Source organism: Equus asinus, chromosome 20 (assembly GCF_041296235.1).
Source record: "Equus asinus isolate D_3611 breed Donkey chromosome 20, EquAss-T2T_v2, whole genome shotgun sequence".
Lineage (NCBI taxonomy): Eukaryota > Metazoa > Chordata > Mammalia > Perissodactyla > Equidae > Equus > Equus asinus.
The window spans coordinates 72,010,481-72,032,479 of record NC_091809.1 but is presented as its reverse complement, the minus strand read 5'-3'; the positions used below and the strand labels follow the sequence as shown (position 1 = coordinate 72,032,479).

At 40.6% G+C, this 21,999-nt stretch overlaps 1 long non-coding RNA gene across 1 annotated transcript in view; it reads left to right on the top strand.

Annotated features, from left to right (window-relative positions):
- LOC139041120 (uncharacterized) overlaps nucleotides 1-21,999 on the top strand; it is a 99,120-nt gene that overhangs the window by 62,844 nt on the left and 14,277 nt on the right. Inside the window, exon 2 of the long non-coding RNA XR_011495767.1 lies at nucleotides 1,837-1,909. This is a non-coding gene — a long non-coding RNA (uncharacterized lncRNA). The remainder of the gene's footprint in view (nucleotides 1-1,836; nucleotides 1,910-21,999) is intronic.

The window sequence follows — 21,999 nt, the reverse complement described above, 5'->3', positions numbered from 1 at the left end:
CAGTTTTTAAGCTTTTTCTTTTAACTCTTTCCATCCCCTGCTTCTTTTTCCTGTGAGAGAGCTTCCGTGTTAGGATAGCTGCCGTTATAAATGTAAGAGTCACGAATCAGGATGACTGCTTCAAAAATTATTAATTCTCTTTGAGGCAAATTTTCATCAGGTTAAATGCACACCCAACATCTCTTCCCAGTTTATTTCCCAAGGTTCTATCTGGGAAATGTTGTCTCAGTCTGACCTGATTCATTAAAGTAACTCACAGGAGCAATTTCATGAGTTATTGGCTCCAAGCCTGATCCATGAATCTTGTGGAATGGTTGTGCTCCTGAAGCCATCACGAAGCCGTGTTCAAAATCAAGCTTCAGAAAAGGAAGTGCTGGCTTTCATTCTTTGTTTCTAGGAGTTTCCTTCCTTCCTCCCTGCCTCCGTACCTCCCTCCCTTCTTTCCTTTCTTTTACTTAGAGAAAGAAAGATAAATGAACATTTGCTAAATAAGTTTCACTAAGAAAATCTAGAATGAGTCCAGTGCTGCTTATGTTCTGGCCCTTGGTAACTCCTGGGATGGAAGGAGGCAGAAGTGGAAACTAAACACAGATATTGACACATCAGAAATCAAGTCTTCCTCTTCCTCCTTCAGTCTACATGCATCTATCTTCTCGACTCAGTTCGTGTTTGCTATCTGCTCTGAACCTGGATGGAAAAAATGTAGTGAGATACTAGTTCTCAAAACCTTTGACTCCATATCAGACTTTGTCTTTGTGGCTCATGCCCATTATCTATTACCAGAACACTTGACAATTTCCCCCCTATGGCCAATCTGAGAGCTTCATCTTTGGTATCTCCAGTGCACAATCTTATATTAAAGCACTCATCACCCTAAATTGTAGTCTTTTGATTATGTTGCTTTCTTTTCCAGCATATTATGGGCTACTTGATGGAAAAGAACATGGTTTATTCATATTTGTATTCCTAGTGACTAGCAGAGTATCTAAACAGAATAGGTTCTCATGAATTGTGAATGAATATTGAACACATGGATAATTGCATGGATGGATGGATGGATGGATAGAAGGATGTCTGAATTCTTACCTCTTATTTCCCAGGAACTTAACATTTCTCCTTTGAAAAGTGAAGCTTTGATGAATACCTCTAAGATCTTTCCTAGCCTTTTGGGATTCTATTGACTAGGGTTCCTTCTCCAAAACATGTCTCTGGATCCCTTGCTTTTTTTTTCTCTCCCAGCCAGGGTTCCTGATCTCTACTGCCTAGACTACCTGGAGTCTGAGTCCTATCCTGCTTATTGCATTATCCTGCTCAGCCCTGGCTTTCCTGATTTGTCTGGGTTTTGGGTCTCATCTGTTTAAGTAGTGTTGCCCCCGCTCATCCTTGTCCCTCTCCCATTAAAGTCAGAGAATGGCATCATTCTATGAAATGCTACACTAGACTTGATTAATGATTTAATATCTCACAATGGCTCAAATGTACATACTATAGAAAGGCATGGCCATACTACTTTTATCCTTCTATCCATTTTTCCATCTTCTGTACCATTTTATTGAGTGGGTATTATGTGCCAGATACATTACAGTCATTCATACTTTGCTTAACAACAGGGATATGTTCTGAAACATGTTGTTAGCTGATTTTGTTGTTGTGCAAACATCATAGGACCTACTTACTTATATATATATAGGACTTACACAAACTTGTATAGTGTAGCCTGCTACCCACCAAGGTTATATGGTACTAATCTCATGGAAGCACTGTCATCTATGCAGTTCATTGTTGACAGAAACGTTGTTATACGGTTCATGACTATGTATGTGTTTGTGTACTTAGGATAAATGATGAATAAAATGAGTGCCTGATCTCAAGAAGTCTAGCAGTCTATGACAGATGGGCATGAAAATCTGTAAGTATAATAAAGTGGTACGGTTTGAATGTTAAGAGAGAAGTCTGTACAGAGTAGTGTGGGAGATCAGAAGGGAGAAATGGTCAATATTATCTAGAAGAGAAGGCAGGAAAGCTTGAGCTGAGCTAACAAGGAACTGTAAGTAGGTCAGTATGGTTGGAGGTTAGAACGTTGGAGAAAGGAAATGACTGGAGGGTACTACTGAGGCCACATCACAGCTCGACCTTTCTCTCTGCCCTTTCCTGCTTCCTTCTCCTCCTTCCCTTGGGTGTTGACCTCAAAGGCATAAACATCCTGTATGCTTAACTTGTCTCAGAGACTACTCTACTGAGATTTCTGTAGGTAATGAAGAGACATGAAATGGGAGAGTAACATGACAATAACTGTGCTTTAGGACTATCACTTTAGTAACAGTTTGGAGATGATACTTGATAGTTCAGTTATTATACTATTGCCATAGTCCACACAAGAGCTGATCAGGGCCTGAAATTATAAAGCAAGAGTGGGAATGGAGATGGGGGAATAGAAGTGCCACAGATATAGAAAAGGAAGAAATTGGTCATTGGTGTAATATGGAGAAAGAGGGAAAAGAAGTTGAAAAAGAATGAGGTTCACTGAGATAGAGAACTCAGGAAGAAGAAGAGGTTTATATTGGGTGGGGGAGGTACGCAGGAGAAACGGAATCCAGATTTGGCCATATTGAGTGTGAGTGCCTATAGGATATCTGGATAAAGAAGGCAGGACATGCAGGTAGGTCTGGATTTCAGCAGAGAGGTCTGGGCTGGGAAAAGGAACGAGGACATCATCATCCTATGTGTGGAGGCAAATCAAGAGAAGGAAATGAGCCCACTCAGAGACAGATCTATAAAGAAAAGAAGAGGTTTATCGACTGAACTCTGGAAACCATACACACTTAAGACACAGGCATAAAAAGAGCCAGTGAAAAGGACGGAGAATGAATCCTCAGAGCCATAGACAGAGAAGGAGGACAGAGATTTGCAAAGGAATGCAGGCAACAGTGTTAGTGGTCAAGTAAGATGAGGACTGAAATGTTACTTGGATTTGATGTGTGATAATCAACCATTTGTTCGTCTTCTGTCATGTTCAAAGGACTCGGTGAAGCACAGGGTATTTAGGACAGAATAACGCTAGGTCCTGCCTCATGGTAACCACAGTCCGCTAAGGGATAAGTACAAGCAATCAGAATATTTCCAGGCAGTGTGCTAAGAGCTTTGATGAGCATGCACACACAGTGCTGGGAAAGCTGAGTTGGGGGTTGCGGGGAGAACAGTCCAGTCTTCTGGGAACTACTCATAGATGATAAGGACCTTGGGAGGTGAATAAGCTTTCACCAGTAGAGAAGCAGAAAATATTCAGGGAAGGATAAGAGGTATGAAAGGGCCTAGTTCAAAATCAATGACTCATTATTTATCCAATGGCCCAAAATTTCTCGTGAAAGAATGGCATTGAATATTCAAAACATTCTAAAGCTTCAGCAAGCTAGGCAAACTCTCTGCGGCTTCCCCTCTTTCTCCTCTGCAGAGTAACCTGCAGTTCCAGCATCTCTAAAATGAAATCACCTAAGTCACATCTCACTCGAGAGACGTCCAAAGATTCTTCACAGTTTTTCGGCTGAAGCTGCTGCTTGCTCTAGGGCCTAATAAACAAAATTTTATTTCTAACAAATGTAGCCTTTCATTTTCTACAGCCGGGGGACCAGAATTTTGAGCTTAAAAAATAATGCTCTTTCCCAAATTTGATTTTCAATGCTATGTGCTCACTTTCTTTTAAAAACATAGCATTTTCTTTCAGATTTTTATAGTCATACTTTTTGTTTTTTGAAGTAAAAAATTGCATGTATATAGGAAAGAAAATAAAAACCACCTGTAGTCCTAGCACCTGGAGATGACCAGTTTTAACAATTTGAAGAATTTCTTCCGCTATTTATTTTAGCATTCCTTTATATTGAAATTGTATCTACACTTTACATCTTCAGAGAAGCATTACCTTATTATATTATCTTCTGACTTCTGAATGATTAGCTTGACTTTTTCCATCAAGCTGTGTCTCTAGGTAGCCGCAGACTCTGTATTTTTTTTTTAAAGATTTTATTTTTTCCTTTTTCTCCCCAAAGCCCCCCAGTACATAGTTGTATATTCTTCGTTGTGGGTCTTTCCAGTTGTGGCATGTGGGACGCTGCCTCAGCGTGGTTTGATGAGCAGTGCCATGTCGGTGCCCAGGATTGGAACCAACGAAACACTGGGCCGCCTGCAGCAGAGCGCATGAACTCAACCACTTGGCTACGGAGCCAGCCCCCGCAGACTCTGTATTTTATCTGTTACCTTAGAAACACTTTCCCAAATGCCGTCCTTCCCTGCTGGCCTGAAGTTGCCGACTTGTGCCCTGCCCTATATTCTTTACCGGCTTTCCAGAGGACCCGAGACTTTAGGCCACCCTGTACGGTGTATGCTTGTTGGGATGTTTTCGAGGGCAAGAACCGTGTCCCGTGGATCTTTGTGTGTTCACAGATTAACCTGAGATACGATAGACTTTTATTATATATCTGCTGACTTAATCAATAGTGACCAATGATATCAAAATAAATAGCATTTTTGAAAGTCTAGGTGACAGGTGCTGTGACAAGAGATTGAACCCATGTTATTACTAATCCGCATCACAGCGCTCAGCTTCACAGGTGAGGTTTATTATTCCATTTTTTCAGACAAGGAATCCTAGGTTTAATTTCATTGACTCTAAGATATGAATTAAAAATCTTTATTAAGGAGAGTAACTTGAACCATGTAAATCACTATGGTGAGGCCCCAGGTCCGTTTCCTTCACCTAAGCGTAAGGTCAATGCCAGTCCCTACGTAGGATGTGAAACGGAAGAAGAGATTGCTAGCGATAGGACAGGAAAGACAAGATACACCAATAAGGTGATGAATCAAGGAAAGGAGGAGAGGAAGCTTTCTACTGACTGGGGAGGAGTATTTCGTCACTGACATTGTTTAGAATTACCAGCACATAGTAATAATAATAATAAAACCATCTAAAGGCTACCTACTTTTTATTATTTTTTAATTCTCTACAGAAAATACATCTACTTATTGCCTGTATCTCCACAGACTGATCCTGCCCATCACACACCTTAGTATGCTCTGCACATATAAAAATATTTTTGATTATAACAGGATTGTGTTTGGCAAGTGTCAAATGAATACAGTGAGAGTGAACAGTAACTCATTTTTAAATCAAACATCAAAATCTACTCCCTCCATTCCATTATTTGAACATTGTATCTTTGGGCCAAAGATGATGAAAAGAGGAGGCCAGCACTGCAGTGAGGATACAGTAGTAGGCAAGTCTAAGATTAGCTTAGGACAGTGACTTTTGCAATCAGATATCTGGAAACATGCACACGTCCTGGGGCTGCTTCCTGATTGTCTCTCAACTGTGTCCTTTTAGGAGCATTCAGGGTCCTCCAGTAACATGTCATTATATGTTTGCTTTTGTGTCTCCAAATACCCTAAACACGTTCATTCCTTGGTAATAATAAGAATAATAGATACAATTTATTAAATCCTCACTTTGAGCTAGACACTAATTTATATAGATTACCTCATTTATCCTGAGTAAAAGCTAAATAATCTCCATATAATAGCTAGGAAGGGGGAGACCTCAGATTTGAACTCCAGGCCATTTAATGCCAAAATCACTGCTCTTCTCATTATTCCAAGCCACTTTTTGATCTCCTGAGACCTTGCTTGTGGTGAAAATTCTGCTTGTTGAAGATCTATTCTTTTTTTTCTGCTAAAAGCTTCTGATTTTTCCACTGAGGAACTGCATCTTTCCCATTAGATATATTCGCAGTGAGTCTGTCAATCGAAATGGCTTACCTTTCAGCTGGCCTGACATGGAGGTTGACCCAAGCTAGGCCAACCAAATGCTTTGTCCCTAGATTTTGAATTTTGAGCAACGTGGAATAGTATGGTCATTGATGGAATTTATCCATCCCTGTACTGAAGCCCTAAGGAGACTTTTATTAGTTTCTGCTATTAGATTCTAGAGCTGCCTTAGTTCTGGTCCTTCTGAGCCTTGTTACTCAGATTTTTCTTTACTTCTGTGAGCTATCTCATAGCTTTCCAAAAAATTACTTTTTGGCATAAATTAATGAGAGTTGATTTATTGCCTGCAACCAAAGAACTCCAAGAAACATTGCCATGTACTGTGCTTTGTCTATTAAAAACAAAGCAAACCAAGACAAATAAAAAATTAACCGCTAATCCCTACGGGGACACTTGCTTTGTTTTATGTTGTACTCTCACTCTGATCTCTTCCTCTTGTTTTAGAACACGCCACTGGTCAGGGCTGGGAGCTTTAATAGAGTCATTTAGAGACATAAAGAGAGCAGAGGGTTCTTGGGGCTCTAAGATATGTTGCAGACTTACAGAAGCCCACTGTGCAAGTGTGGAAAGTGAGAAATAGATGAATAAAAGATCTTATCAATCTGTTAGAGTGAGTTAACGGACAACGTAGAACCAGGCATCAGCCATCCACTATAAGGATAGACTTTTATATAGTGCTTTGACCATATAATTATATAATTTTAAACATCTCTGTACAATATAGATTCGCCCAAACTTTAACTAAATTTTGCTTTATTTCTCCAAGAAATTTGTTTTACAACAAAATCTTAAAGTATTTCATAAAACTGGTATAAGAAATGTATTTTTTCTGAGGAAGTGGAAGAATCTCTTCATTTGTGAAATTATAGAGCATAGAGAGATGGGCTAGTAGAGACTCCATCTCTCTTTGGAGAGTCCTTGAGCGTTAAATGATCCAGATGCTTAAGGAGTATCTTATGATTCGAATCCATGTGCTGAAAGTAATTTGGTGTTTGGCCAGAGCCCCAGTATTTGTTAAGAAATTAGTTTATCTTGGGAGTAGTTCACTTAATGCTGCACAGAGGATTTCCTTTCCAATGCATTGAAAATAAACGTGCCTGAGAAGAATTCATTTGTTCGCCATTCATACGTATGTATATTTATTGTCAGGACATAATTATTGAGTGTTTTGCAGGAGGGATTAAAGATGACAAAAGTAAATGGCATTTATCACTTCAAGGAGCTATAACAGAGAGAAAACGTGTGAGACAATTTCCCGAAGTAGTATATGCTGTCTGTAGTTGAAGAATACATAATCCTCCTCCAATCAAAATCGCTCTATCTATGTATCCTGTTTTATTATTCTTAATGCGCTCTTCACTATTTGGAATTCTCTATTCATGTATTTAATTACTGTCTTTATTATATGGCCTTCCCTAGAATGTAAGAGGGCTGAGGACAATAGCTTTGTCTGGTTCATCTCTGTCTTCCCAGCAGTGAGAAGTGTGCCTGGCACAAAGAAGACCCAAAACAGATATTAGCTGAATGAATGAATGAGCAGTGAACTTTACCTAGAAACTCTCCTTTATTTTTAAACATTGACACCTGAGCTAACATCTGTTGCCAGTCTCTCTTTTTTTCCTTCTTCTCCCCAAAGCCCCCCAGTGCACGGTTGTATATTCTGGTTGCAGGTCCTTCTAGTTGTGCTACGTGGGACGCTGCCTCAGCATGGGCTGATGAGCGGCACTAAGTCTGCGCCCAGGATCCGAATCGGTGAAACCCTGGGCCACCAAAGGAGAGCACACGAATGTAACCACTGAGCCATGGGGTGGCCCCTAGAAATTCTTAAGAAGGTTCCAAAAACAAAGAGATGAATAAATTGCATCTTAAAACTTCAACTTAAGTTTAAGAGTAAAGTCAGTAGGGATAGAAGGGCCCTTTAGGATGCAACGTATTTCAGAGAAGAACATATTTAAAAGCATGGCAGAGAGAGATTAAGAGGTTGGCTTGTTGAAGGAGCACTGAATAATAGCTCAGGTTAGTAGAAAAACTTGAAAGGCTTCTTGGTATTGATTATGAAATTTCAACTTTAACGTCTCAGAAACGGTATTGTCCGTGAAAGGTTTTATGACAGGGGAGTGACAGGATGCTGTCTGTTGGGGAATCAGTCCTGCGATACTGCAAAAATTGACTGGAAAAGCACTTGAGTTTTAGGATGCTACTGCAGCCGTCCAGGCAAGAGATCAAGAAGGTTCAAATTATGGTCCCATGGAAAGTGAGGAAGAGAAAATGCAAATTAATGATTTTCCATTCACTGGAGTTCCACTTATATGGGCCATCTCATTTACAGCACTTCATCCACTGAAGGCATTAAATGCTACCGAGCACACCTGCTTCTTAACTTGAGCATCACTCAAGAATAGAACTCAAGCCAAGTAAAACGCAATTTTCTCAGTATGGGACTTCAGCTAAAAACAAGTGAGCACAGCAGTTCCTAATTGCTAGACTGGTGACTTTTTACCAAAGTGGGGAGATCAATTTGAAATAACAACAACAAAACAGGATGCATTCTGTGGCAACCCTCTCTCCAAAGGCAATCTGGCCAAGGGGAGGTCTGCAAAATCCACATCTGCTACACATAGAAAGTTTAAAAAAACACAAAAGACAAAAAAAAAAAAAAAACCAAACAAAAAAAGCTTCCAAGATCTAGGGAATGGAACAAGAACTCAAAATGCAAATGACCTTACATTTCCAATGTTTTTACTGGTGTCTGATTTGGGGACGAGGTAGGGTGGTAATTGCTGGCTTTTACCATGGTCTTAAGATATATACCTAACTGATCACATGACATCATTACTAGCGGCCCCTCTCCAATCTTATGCTCCCCAGAGCCACAGAACAGCCATGACGCTGGGACACACAGTTTGAGAGATGGAGGTGGAGGAGGTAAAGACTGTCACAAATCATTGTTAATAAAAATAAAATATAGAAGCTTGAGCATACTTCACTTATGTTTTTTCATTGTAGCTGATTCAAGATTATACCTAAAATAAGACCACATTCATCCAGTGACATTATACCTTACTTTCTTGAATGTAAAGGAAGAGGCTGTAATGCCAGGTCATTGGGGATTTTCATCACCCTGGCTCTGCCCTTGCGAGGAAGGTGCAAATGTGAAGATTGCTGCTAAAAAAAAGGGTTGATAATTGCTGACCACAGAAGATGCATTTTGGACTCCTCTAATAACATTCAAAACCTTTAGAACTTGGCCCCAGCCTCGTCTTCTTCCTCTACGATCTCTATGCCCAGGACACACTTGATGTTTGACAGTCTTGGAACATGTTGCACTTCTTTACCCCTGTTTCTTTTGACTGGAATGCCCTTCCTCTTCCTCCACTCTCCAGTCTCTTTGAAGTGCTTTCTGACTCTCCTGCTGTGAGCCGTGCCCCACGGCATCCTCCCACGCCTCTAATTGCAGCACCCACCTTGCTTTACAAGATTTATGTGTTGGGGGCTGTCTCCTCTAAAAGACAACAAAGCCCTTAAGGGGAATGACTGTCCCACTCACGTTTGCAACGTGCCTGACTCATAGTCAACGTTTAGGGAATGTTTTGTAAATATTGAAACAGTCGCGTCAGCAAGTATTAGATTTGTGATAATTTTCTATGTCACAAGCCTAATGAAATATTTTTTAAAAACATCTGTTTTGACATGTGTCTTTTCTTCTGCTGGAAAGAGAATTACTTCACATCTTGGTCATGTTAATTTAGCAAATATTTCTTGAAACATTCCTGAGACTAAACCTGATGTTGGTGATCAAAGATTACTAAAATGGTGTCCTTACCATCAAGTTGCTCACAAGATAATGAGACACATACTAAGCCCCAGGCTTTCTATCAAACAGGTGTGTGTGCATTTACACACACATCACAAGTTGCTGCAGAATAATTATAGTTCATTAGGCCATGCGAAAATGGGGTCATAGGGTCAGCGCTATGCTCAAAGAGCAGAGTTGAGGAAAGTGGAAATTAATTCTAATGTTAATTATGATTAGAGATTGGGGCTTCGGGGCTTCCCGATTTGGGTAGATAGTAGCTTAAACTCACTTCCCCTTAGATCTGAGTTATATTCTGTTTGGAATATATAAGTTTGGAAAGATCCCTGACTAAGTCCTCTGAGAAGTGGAAAATGGAAGAGACAATCCTGCATATAACCTTCTCTTCTCTTTCCAATTAAGTTGAAACACTTCACAGCCCAGCCTTCAGGAGAAGGCTGGAAGGGCAGAGTTTTCTCATCCTGAATCTGAAGCTCAATGTTTGGGATTTAATCAGCAGTAGTAGATGGACTCTTAAGAATGTGGATGAATGTTATCTAATGATTGCCGTGTAAGAGTGAAATGCATAACGGAAAGGAGGAGAAATAAATGGCACTCATAAGAACCGCATTTAGAGTCTCAAAGCCTTGGTCAGAGATGCTTGTCTTAAGTGAAGCTGGTTTCCAAGTGCTCTGACCTGGGTTGTGAGAGAGAGATCTATGTCTGGTGGTGCCACAGCAAGAGATGTGATTTCCAACTACCGGCTTGGAAGAGAGGTAGAAATTGTGGGTGCATTAATTAGGATATTTCAAATATCCAGGCTTAGGGCATATTTGGAGGATGCTGAGGGTTGTTCTTTAACCTTGGTCAACCCCAGATGACCTATTATGGATCCACCATGAGAGGCTGTGGAGAGCAATGGAAAACATAAGCTTTGGAGTCTGGCAGTCCTGGGCTGGTTTCTAATTCCACCACTGTGTGCTTTTAGACAAGTCACTTCACTTCCCTGAGGCTCAATTTCCTTATCCATAAAATGGAATAATAGTAATTCACCATGATTTTGCCTAAATGTTACTTACTGTAAGCTCAATGAATGGTGCTAGTTATTAAGATCATATTGGTAGAAGTTAAGACAAAGTTCTGAACCAGATATATCTAGGCCCGGATCCTGGTCTCTATCATTTAAAAGATTTGTGATCTTGGAGAAAGTATTTCACCTCTTCAGTTTTTTAACTTGAAAATGGATGTCGTAATAATTACAAGGACACCAGCCTCTTACGTTTGTGGTGAGGATCAAATGAAATGATACACTTGACCCCCTCAGTACAATACCTACTGGGTAATAAGCGTTCAATAGAAGTTAGCTATCATCAGCATCAGCATCTCTAACCCCAGTGTAACCTTCAAATGTCTGCATATTTCACCGTTGAAATGATCCAGGTAGAGTGTGGGTTTCTCTATGTTGAACTTTTCACCCAGTTGCAATGACCTTAACGCAGGTATTGACCTGCCCAGCATCGCCAGTTTTGTAGCAGATTATCTATTCTTACCTCCCAAGCCTGACACCAAGTATAACCAATAATGCTCTTTTCCGTGACTAGCATCTCATATAGGTAAATGAAGTTCTTTCACGGAGATTATGGTACCTCATTGAGCCCAAAAGTTTGAGAGTCTGGATTTCCTGGTATAATAAGGGAGTTATACTGGGCGAGAGAGAGGACATGCATCAGCATCCTTGTCACGACAATCACCATTTACTGACCAGCATCTATGTGCCAGGAACCTTATGTGCACAATCTGATGCTTTTAATCTGCACTCTTGCAGAGCATGGTAGGAGGGAAATGGGCAGGAATATGGCGCCAAGGGGACCTCCGGGGACCTGTGAAGAACGCCTTGGTCTTGGAATAGCCCTGAATTTTCTCAGGTCCATTCTTTTGCTCAAATGGTTTCCTCTCTTGGGAATTCCTTCTCCACCTGGAAATATCCCATCTGTGCTTCAAGGCCCCACCTACACGGCACTCTACTCATGGGAGGGCTCCCTAACACCTTCAGTGAGTTAGCGGCCGCTCCTCTGTGTTCCCCCAGCACTTGTCCACAGTGTTTTTATAATTAGTAGCTGTGCTGCGATTGTTGGTAAGTTGTCTACCTCCCTGATCAGCCATAACATCATGAGAGGAAAGAACGTTCTATTCGTGCTGCTTATATCCTCAGTATCCAGCGCACGGCTTGGCATATAGTAAGTACAAAACATATATTGGTTTTGAAGGACGTAAGTTTGCCTTTGAGACATTTCCACCTGCACTGTTAGCGCCCCTTCCCCTCCTGGCACGAACACCCAGCATCAACACGGACCTCTGGCTTTAGTTCTGCCTGCAGAGAACGAACCATTAGCATTCTGTAAAAATCTTCCCTTTTTTATGTAAAGAAATGGTAAGAGCCATTGAAGTCTATGAAATAGTAAGTATTTTGTTTGTTATTTAAATAGTAACTGAACACGTAATTGACGGATTTGATCTGTGAGTGGGAATGAGGTCTGGGTGTCCTGGGATCTCCATTTTCCACAATTATTTCCTATATGAAGCTAAATTTATTTCAGTGCCCATCAGATTCCAGTGGCCGGCCAGGAAAGACTACCACAGAGCTTTCTGTGGGAGATGCCTCTTGACCTTGGGACTGAAGAAAGGTTCATTTTTCTCTCTCTCTCTTTTTTTGTTTTTCTGAGGAAGATTGGCTCTGAGCTAACATCTGTTGCCAATCTTCCTCTATTTTTTTTATATGGGATGCCTCCATAGCGTGGCTTGAAAAGTGGTGCTAGGTCCGTGCCCAAGATCCGAGCCTGTGAAACTCTGGGCCACCAAAGAGGAGTGTGCAAACTTAACCACTATACCACCAGGCCAGCCGCCTCATTTCTCTTTTAATAAACTGACAGCTTCTTCCCTCTTCTCTCCTCTAGTGCTTCCCTCAGATCTGGCTGCTCCTTGAATGACTAGCTCTGTGTTTGTATCCTCAGGAAAGGAAACCGTGATGCAGATCAAAGATTCAGAGGGTCAGAGGCAACTCAATTCTAGGATGCCCTGTGTGCTGTGATCTTGCTTGCCCCATATTATCAAAATAAATAAGACAGAATTAGCTCAAAAGGAGGAAGGGCATCACTACAAGAGTTAACTCCATCTCCTGAGGGCTGTGATGTTTGCTGGACAGATAAAGGCAAGGAGGGGACCCTCTGTGAAAGGTCTCCTGGGCTGTCATCTTCAGAAAGTCTTCTAAATGCTGCAGCAAGCACAACGAAGCTTGCTGTACAGTCTCAGACATTGAGAAGTTAGCATCGAAAACCAAGGTAGTCACAGGGCCACGGTTTATTGCACAATAACTATACGCCAGCTTATTATTTATCTCACTACAGTGAGTTAAGCACATGATTATGACTTTCACAGATATGGACGAAATTAAGCCTTTCTGTTGGATATAATTTAGCTTTGAGTTCCCCACACTTTAGAATTTCACAGAGCAGTAAAACTTCCAACAAAATTTGAGGCTGTTCATTTTACTAAAGGTGGATAATTTTTTAAAAGCAGCAACTGCCATCTACAATTAGAATCAAGTAAGAAAAAGGGACATTTGCTTACATAAAAGAGCACAATCTAAGAATAAAAAGGAGTCTTTTAAAGTGAATTCACTCATCTGTATGGAAAACTTGCCTCCTCTGCTACATAGCAATTCTCACACTGGGTTTTTATCTGAGGATGACTCTTGCCAGTAGACACCAGGAAACATGTGCAGAAGCATTTACGCAGCCCTATAGAATAACTGGGAAACAATCCAAATGGCCAGCTACAGGACGATGGGCAAATAAATATGTGGTATGTTTACATAAATAATATACCATACTTAGGAGAAGTGGACAACAGCTGCATGCAAAAAAATATGGATCTTAATAAAAGATTAAGTGGTAAAAATTCTGAAAAGATAATATACAACAAGACACCCTATTTATAAAGTAAAACTTCATGATATACTTTTTAGAATTATACGTAAATGTTTATGTGTATATATGTGTATTTGTGTATATAATTGTTTAAAGAATGAGAATAAGAATATCTCAGATGAGGAAAGCTGTGAGAATGAGATGAAGGAGAATTACATATACAGATTTAAGTTATGGCCAATGTTCTAGTTTCTGTGTTGGATAGGAAATATGCCTATATTTATTGGATGCTATTGTTGTGAACAAACAAGGGTTATGCATAGACCAATGATGGGAATGTGTCACAAACCAATAAGTATAATAATAATAATAATTAATAATTACTATTGATCCATTTTTGTCACCTGAGATTCAAAGGCAAACAAAACTCAACAAAACAAGACAACAAATCTCTCAGTGTATTGTTTTTTTTCCTCCATTTTCCTAAGGAAATTAAATTATTTTTAAATTATTTAAGCAATAAATTTAAAGTCTTGAATTATATTATGGAACAGCATTAGGCAGCGTGTGAATCCACCTTTGGAACGGTGATCTAGACCAACCGACTCAACTTTCTGAGAGGCGAAGACTTGTAAAGCTGGCCCTAGACTTGGGATGGTACTAAAACTTCTACTGGGGAGTCTGGATGAAAGACAGAGAATGAAAAGATTGGCTAAATGCACAAAGGACAGGCGACAGATGCGTGGGTTGGGAAATGTGTAGATAGAGTGTAGAGGAGACAGCCAGAGGCACGGGATAGGAAACAGATGCAGGAAAAGCTGGAAAGAACATAATCACTGTGAAAGAACATAATCCTGTGAAAAGTACTACCACTATAATTGCTTATTAATTTGCATCTCCTTCCTGTCTGAAGTAATAGGAAATTTACTCTGATGTAGAGGGAAGACGATGGGGAGCCATAGTTCTCATGGCCTTCCCTTCAGCTCTGAAGGAGGGAAAATTTCCACTTATTCTGCTTGCTGCAGGATTTGTATGGGAGAACTGCAGAAATCACAATCCAGTTTACTACAAAAATGCTTTAATGATTAGTCTGCCTAACTGACTGTTCAGTGATTGAGCTCAGCACATCACCACCCTACTTAAAACCCCTCTGTCCATCTCCATAGATTTTAGGGTAAAGTTTAAGCTTCTATAGGACAGTCTGTGAGTTGGCCTTGCCTGCCTGCCCAGCCTCATCAACCACGCCTCCCTCACAGGCACTCCCTCATCAGTCTCTCTGAGTTGGTTGGCACTTCTTGACTATAACATGCACTCTCTGCCTTTGCCTGTGTTGCTTTGTCTACAAAGCTGTTTCCCCCTTTAGAGTCTAGGTGATGCCACGAATCCCCCAGTGCTCAGTTTGCTCCAGCACCCTATCTCCAGGAAGCCTTTCTTGACCACCCTGCAGGTGGGCTCTCCCTCTATGCACTTCTCTCATAATTTTCTTTTTTCCTGAGGAAGACTTGCCCTGAGCTAACATCTGCTGCCAATCTTCCTTTTTTCAGTCTGTGAGCCACCACCACAGCATGATGTCTGACAGATGAGTGGCATAGGTCTGCATCCAGGAACTGAACCTGGGCGCCAAAGCAGAGTGCACCGAATTTAATAACTAGGCCACCAGGGCTGGCCTTCATAATATTTATAGTAATCATTGATTTACACTTTGATATCTGCTCCATACTGAGAGTTTTAAAGGGAGACTTTTATGTCCTTTGTTCCTTATGGCTCAAATACCTTTTGGAATGAAGCAAGGTCTACACAAACATGTAGTCATCTTTATATCCCCACTGGCTAACATGAGCCAATGTATATTATATTCAATAAATATATGTTGAGTGGATTGCATGTCAAAGATAATCTTAGAGCGAAAAGTAATATTCAACAAGTAGAGGGAGGTTTCCTTTCATCTGGACAGCAGCAGGTTCAGTATTTAATTCAGTTAGTGGGTGGGTTCAGAGAAAGCTGAGCTGTCTGTCTGTCAGGGAGGCTGTGGGAAGGGATTTAAGCATTAAACTTTTAACGGGGGTTGTATTCTGCCAATGCTTTTTAGCTGTCTTTCTGCCTCAGTTTCCAGCAGGTTTTGACAGTGGGTTCTGTCGTTCACCTCTGAGCCGTGCTGGCACACAGTATAAGACAACTTTCTAGACCCTGACGCATAGGTATGCTCATTGCAGCTCAGTCTCTGAAGGGCAGCTTGGCAGCACATATCAGGTGTGCATTGCTGACCTAGCTTGCCATAATTCCATTCCATATGGACTCTTTCAGATGCAAAGGGACTCATCACTAGGTTAGTGATGTATTTTCAATACAGAGCAATTTGAAGCATCCTCTTTGAGTTTCTTCTGGGGAACAGTTGCAACGGTGCCTTTAAAATGCCAGTGAATCATCTCTAACTGGAGCCTAAAATTATGTGATGAAGCCATCTGTATTGCACTGGGAAAATATCATGTGGCATAATTAATTCATTGGATGTGATGATTACTTAGAATCACAGGAAGACAGTGTTGGAAGGGCTCTCATGAGACCTTGTTGAAAATTCCCAGATTCCTCCATGGACTTGTATTTAAACTTACCAAAATCATAATTACTCTGTCCTTTAGATTATCTAGACACAACTTAAATATTCTCCACTAATGAGTTTGTGAAATTAGACAAGTAACTTAATCTCTCTAGGCCTCAATGTCTCATTTTTAAAAGCGGGGAGGGGAATGCATCATTTTTTCAAACTCTGACACTGTGATGCCCAGGGTCTATATAGAGCCCCATCACAGTTACTGGGAGACAGAGGGCTGCCTAGAGCAGACAGCACTCCCCTCCCAGATTGTTATTGAAGGTAGGGCAATCTGCTATTTTCTTTTATGTTTCTGCCTCTGGTTTTACTAGAAAAAAAGAAAAAATAAGATTTGACATTAAAGGCATAATCACTAGAAATGACAATGTCCAGGCTACCTCCTTGTTTCAATAGCCATTGCATTTACCAACTTCATGGAGAAGTGATCCAGGATAGAGAGTACAAGATTTTGAGTCAGAAGGTATGATTAGGATGATGACTCAGACCATCACCATCTGTGAGACTCCAGGTAATTCACAGAACTGTTTATCATCTGGACTGCAGGTCTAATAACAGCTTTCTCACAGAGCCTCTCAGCCTGGGCTCCCCAGGAGACAGAGCCTGAGACAAAGGCTTATACGGGAGTACTTCACTGGGAGTGTTCTTCTGGCAGCAAATGTGAGGGACAGGGCAGCAAAGCAGAAGAGGAGGAAGAACAGGAATGTGTAATTGGCTCGTTGCTTGATCCAAAACTATCTGAGAAGTGGTACAAAATATGTCTCAAAACTATCTATCATGGGGACTAAGGAGAGAGCATTTGTCCATTGGCTTCTATTTTCCCTTGGTAAAATATTCACCTGGTAGGTTGTTAAATGCTCCATATTTCTGGTTTGTGGATGTACAGGCATCAAGTGGCTTCCACAGGTGACTTGCTTCCTGACTGCGGGGCAAGGCAGGGAGTAAGTAGTTTTGAGCCTGATGAGTCAGTTTGTAACTGCGTGAAGCTGGTTGGAACTTGTGCCGAATGAGTCAAAGCAACCACAGCTGGAATAAGAGGGGTAACTGAGAAGATTTCTAATGGTGTGTAAGAGGTGTTTGCCATATTTCACCTCTTGCACCACTTCGATCCACTTGCGTTCTCCTTTAAGTCCAGTGTACTGTGGAGGCCCCTTCTAGATGCTGGGCAGTCACAGTCTCTGTAAAGACAATGTGAGAGGACTAGGGAAATAAAATAAGCTATTGTCTCCATGGCTGCAACAGCTCACATGGCTATAACTGATATTCACCATCCTCTTCTCCACTACGAAATCTAGATATCGCCCACCCTTGGTCAGCACTTTAGCTGGTCTGGGTAATTTGTCTGGTGGGGTGATCTAGACCTGCCCAAGTGTGCTGAACCCTTCATTGCTTTGCCTTTATCGTGACTTGTTTGCAACAATTGCACATTGATCCTTGGGTACAGAAGATAAACAGACACCTCAGTAAACCCCCTGGGCTCCAGATATACTCATTCCTGCCCACATTCCATTTTGTGGTAGCAGCTCCATCATCAAGGTAATCAGAGTCAGTTATCCCTAATGTGAGTAACTTTCTTTGCCTGCTGGTTCATGAATATTAGGAGCCCAAAGCCCTGGCCCTTCAGGCACGGCTGTAGTTACAACTTCAAGTTGAGAGAAGCCCTCACACACATCCATAGAGGAAGCATTTACCCACTGGGAACCTGCTCTGTAATCTAGCAGACCTAAGATTTCGGAGATAGAAAGCAGAATTCTGCAAGTGGATCACTTGGAATGATAGAGACTAGAGCCGGTACCACTTCCACCCCTTGGTTCCTGGAACCACGTATTCTAGCCGTTAGAGACATAGCAACTTGGGCATAGGTTTACTGCATGTGCTGTGTCCTGGAATAGTCTCCAGCTTTGAGCTGGCACATTAACTGAGTTAACAGATCCTTCCACTGTTCTGTTATGCTGCTGGCTTATAGGTTTAGTCTATAAGATAAAACTGGTGGATGCTATAGTTAAATGCCAATTGTCTCACCTCCTCTGTTGACCATGATGACAGATGAAACATTTGATAAGCCCTCAGATAGTGACTCTGGCAGAGTTGCTGTGGACAAGAGAGGCAAATACATATTCAGAGAAGGTTTCCATGCTGGTAAGGTTAAATAAATCACTTACCAGGTTTCAATCCATGTAAGGTTAAATTAAAGTGGAAAAGGTCTGATGTACTTAAGCTCCCATTTGGCTGGCTGGGCTCCTCAAGAAATTGTCCCATCATGAGGGCTTAGTATTGGCCTCTGCTCTGGCAAGTTTGTCATTTCATAGTGGCAGCAGCTATATCAGTTGCCTCCCTAACGATAGAGATTCAAGAAGAAGACATTTGCCAGACGAATAGCTGCATAACAAGTGCCAGAGGTTGTGTGGATCTGTGCCAGGACACAGACCACACCCAGCTCAGCAGCTGAGATTGCTGCCACCTGTTTAAATTTACAAAGCTCCTCCATTATCAAGCATAATCCACCTCTGTTTTCAGGGGCTATACAGGTTAATTAAATGGAGCCTACCACTTTAAATCTTTGACGATGTCACTAATCTCTGCCATTTCTCCTTGGATAAGATATTGTTTCTAGGGGCTGGCCCAGTGGCACAGCGGTTAAGTTGGTACGTTCCGCTTCTCAGAGGCCAGGGTTCGCCGGTTCAGATCCTGGGTGCAGACATGGCACCGCTTGGCATGCCATGCTGTGGTAGGTGTCCCACATATAAAGTAGAGGAAGGTGGGCAAGATGTTAGCTCAGGGCCAGGCTTCCTTAGCAAAAAGAGGAGGACTGGCAGTAGTTAGCTCAGGGTTAATCTTCCTCAAAAAAAAAAAAAATGATATTGTTTCTAACTTCCTATCTTGGTTGGTAGGGGATGATGAACAGTTTCAGAGACTTTGACATGACCCTTCCTATAAAAACAGTTTTTATTTCATAAGTAAGTGGAACAAAGTGAGGCTTCTGTCAGCTTCTCTACAAACTATAATTGAGGGTCCAGGTAAATAACCACAGGATAGATCCGTGGGACCACTGGATTGACTGTGAGTTAGAATTGTGCCAGAATTCCAGCTGACACAACCTGCTGCTATAACAAAACTTCCTGGATTCCTAGAATTTCTGATCTCTGGCACATTTCTATGCCTAAATGCTTGCATCTCACAGCTCACAAAACTGGGAGCCTGACTACTTTCTGAATCAAATAATCTGAAATTAAATCTGTCAATGTTTTCACCTGAATATTCCCTGTATCTTCTGCTTTCATCTTAAAAATGTCTTTGAGGTGCCAGCCCCATGGTGTAGTGGTTAAGTTTGGTGGGCTCTGCTTCAGAGGCCTCAGTTTGTGGGTTTGGATCCTGGGCGCACACCTATACCAGTCGTCAGCTATGCTGTGGTGGTGACCCACATACAAAATAGGGGAAGATTGGCACAGATATTAGCTCAGTGAGAATCTTCCTCAACAAGAAGAACAAGAAATGTCTTTGAGAGTTATTAGTAATGAACATATTCTATTCTTATTTGCCTACCCTCCAAGATGAGTAATATTATTTAGTCATTTTCACATTAACAATAGGCAAATCTGAGCCTCATTTAGTTCACTAAATTAATACAATAAACATTTGCTTTAATATTAATATTTTATTTTCAATAACTGTCCTAAAAAGAACATTGGGAGGGAGAAATCTGATGATCTAGGGCTTATGTGACAAATAGTTCAGGGTGAGATGATGTACACATAAAGGTTCTTTCTAGCTGAAAAATCATAGCCACCTCAAGTGAGCTGGAGTTGTTGAATACAGTTCTTAGGCAATTAAGTGGATTTCTGATATTGGGCAAGCCATCTCATTCTAAGTGTTTTTTGGCGTTTTGCCTCTAAGATCACAATAATAGTTGGCACTGGCATAGTAAATTGTAATTAACAAGAACTTTCATACTCATTATCATATTTAATCTTTCCACCAAAATTGTTATGAAGATTGCCTATACTTTACTATGAGAACTGATATTCAAAACTACTAGTATTGCTCTCCTGCTCACAAAGCCATCAGGTGGCTATCCGGATGTAAACCTTACTCCATCTTCAGTTTTTCGTGTTTTCCCATGCTATCTTTTTTGGCCTCTTATGGTAGATGTACAATAGTATAGTGAATAAAAATAGCATTGAGAATACGGAAAGTCACTTAAACATGTGGAGTTGTGAAAAACAATTGAGAAAATGTATGGGCTTTTAAGCCATTAGAGAGGCATAAGGAAACGTTATTGAAAATGTCAAGAGAAGGTGGCTTCTCTTGAGGGTAGAGGCTAGAGATGGACTGTTTGCTTTTAGTGAAATGATATTTCTGGTTTGCAATTCTAAGAACCTGGCACTTTGAAATAATCAAGACAATACAGTGATGCCATATTATACCTCCTCTAGAATTTAGAAATATTTATTAAATGGATGCATAAATTATTAATTTTTCTATAATGTCAGAAATTCCCAGCTTGAGATTATATCTAGCTGACATTAGAAATGCAAATTCCTCATTCAAATTTCACAAATATTTATTGAATATTGTCTATGTACCAAGTATAGATAATAAAGGTGACAGAGAAAAAAAATTCCAATTGCTATATTCATGGATTTAACAGTTTAGTAACATAGATAGATGATGAGTAAATAATCACAACGTGAATATAAATATGCAATTGCAGTAAGTGCTGTGAAAGAGAGAGACAGGGTTATTTGAGGGTTTGAAATAAGAATTTGACCTAAACAGTATGTCAAACAAAGAAAAAAAGACCTGGTATGGAGAGGATAGAATAGGACTTAACTAAATGAAAAAAGAAGGGGATCTCAGGTAAAAAGAAGGTCATTACAGATGGCCTGTTGCAAAAGTCAGCATTGTGAGCATGAGGGGCTAAAAGAAGACAACGCGGTTCAAATAGAGAGGTAAGGAGATCAAGACTTGAAAGGCTGCTAGAGGTAGTAGTGGACAGATTGTACCAGGCATTGTAGACCATGTAAAGGAGTTTTGCTTTTATCTTAGGACGATGGCCTGCCACTGAAGGTTCTAAGAAGGGGTGGGTAGTGACTTGATCAGATTTGTGTTTCAATAAGATTAATTTGGTTACAGTTCTAGCGAGCCAGATAAGAGCAGATGTTGGTAGAGCAGTCAGCAGGTCATTGCAGTAGCCCAGTGATAGACAATGCTAACTATGCTGGTGGTGGGATGGAGAGAAGTGGGACAGAATTGACAGATGTTAAAGGAATAGGGTAAATAGGACTCTGACTTACATAAGAAGGTTGGTTATGCCATTCACCAAAGGAGGGAACTCCACAAGATGACCATGTTTTCCAGGGAAGGTCATTAGTTCAGTGTTCAAAAAACTGTTTCAGGTGAATATTTGATCCTTGAGATCAGAGGGGAGATCTCTACTGAAGATAAAAATTTGGAAATCATCTTTATAAAAACATGGTGATTGAAGTCTTGGGTGTGAATTAGATTGCTTATGGAGACAGTATAGTGTGAGAGAATGAGATGGTCTTAGACTGAGCCTTAAGAAACTCAAATATTTAATAATCAAGGGAAAAGATGATCTTATAAAGAAGACTGACAAAAACAGGTTGAAAGTAGAAGAACGGAAAAAGATATACTGAACAATGGAACCCCGGAATAGTGAAGAAAAAAATGACAGAATTGAAAGGAAAAATAGTTAATTTAACAAAAATTGTTGCAGATGTCAATACCCTACTCTGGATAATTGAAAAAATAACTGGATATAAAATCAGCAAGGGTACAGAAAACTTGGAAAACACTATCAACCTACTTGATGTAGTTGACACTTGCAAAATGCTCCA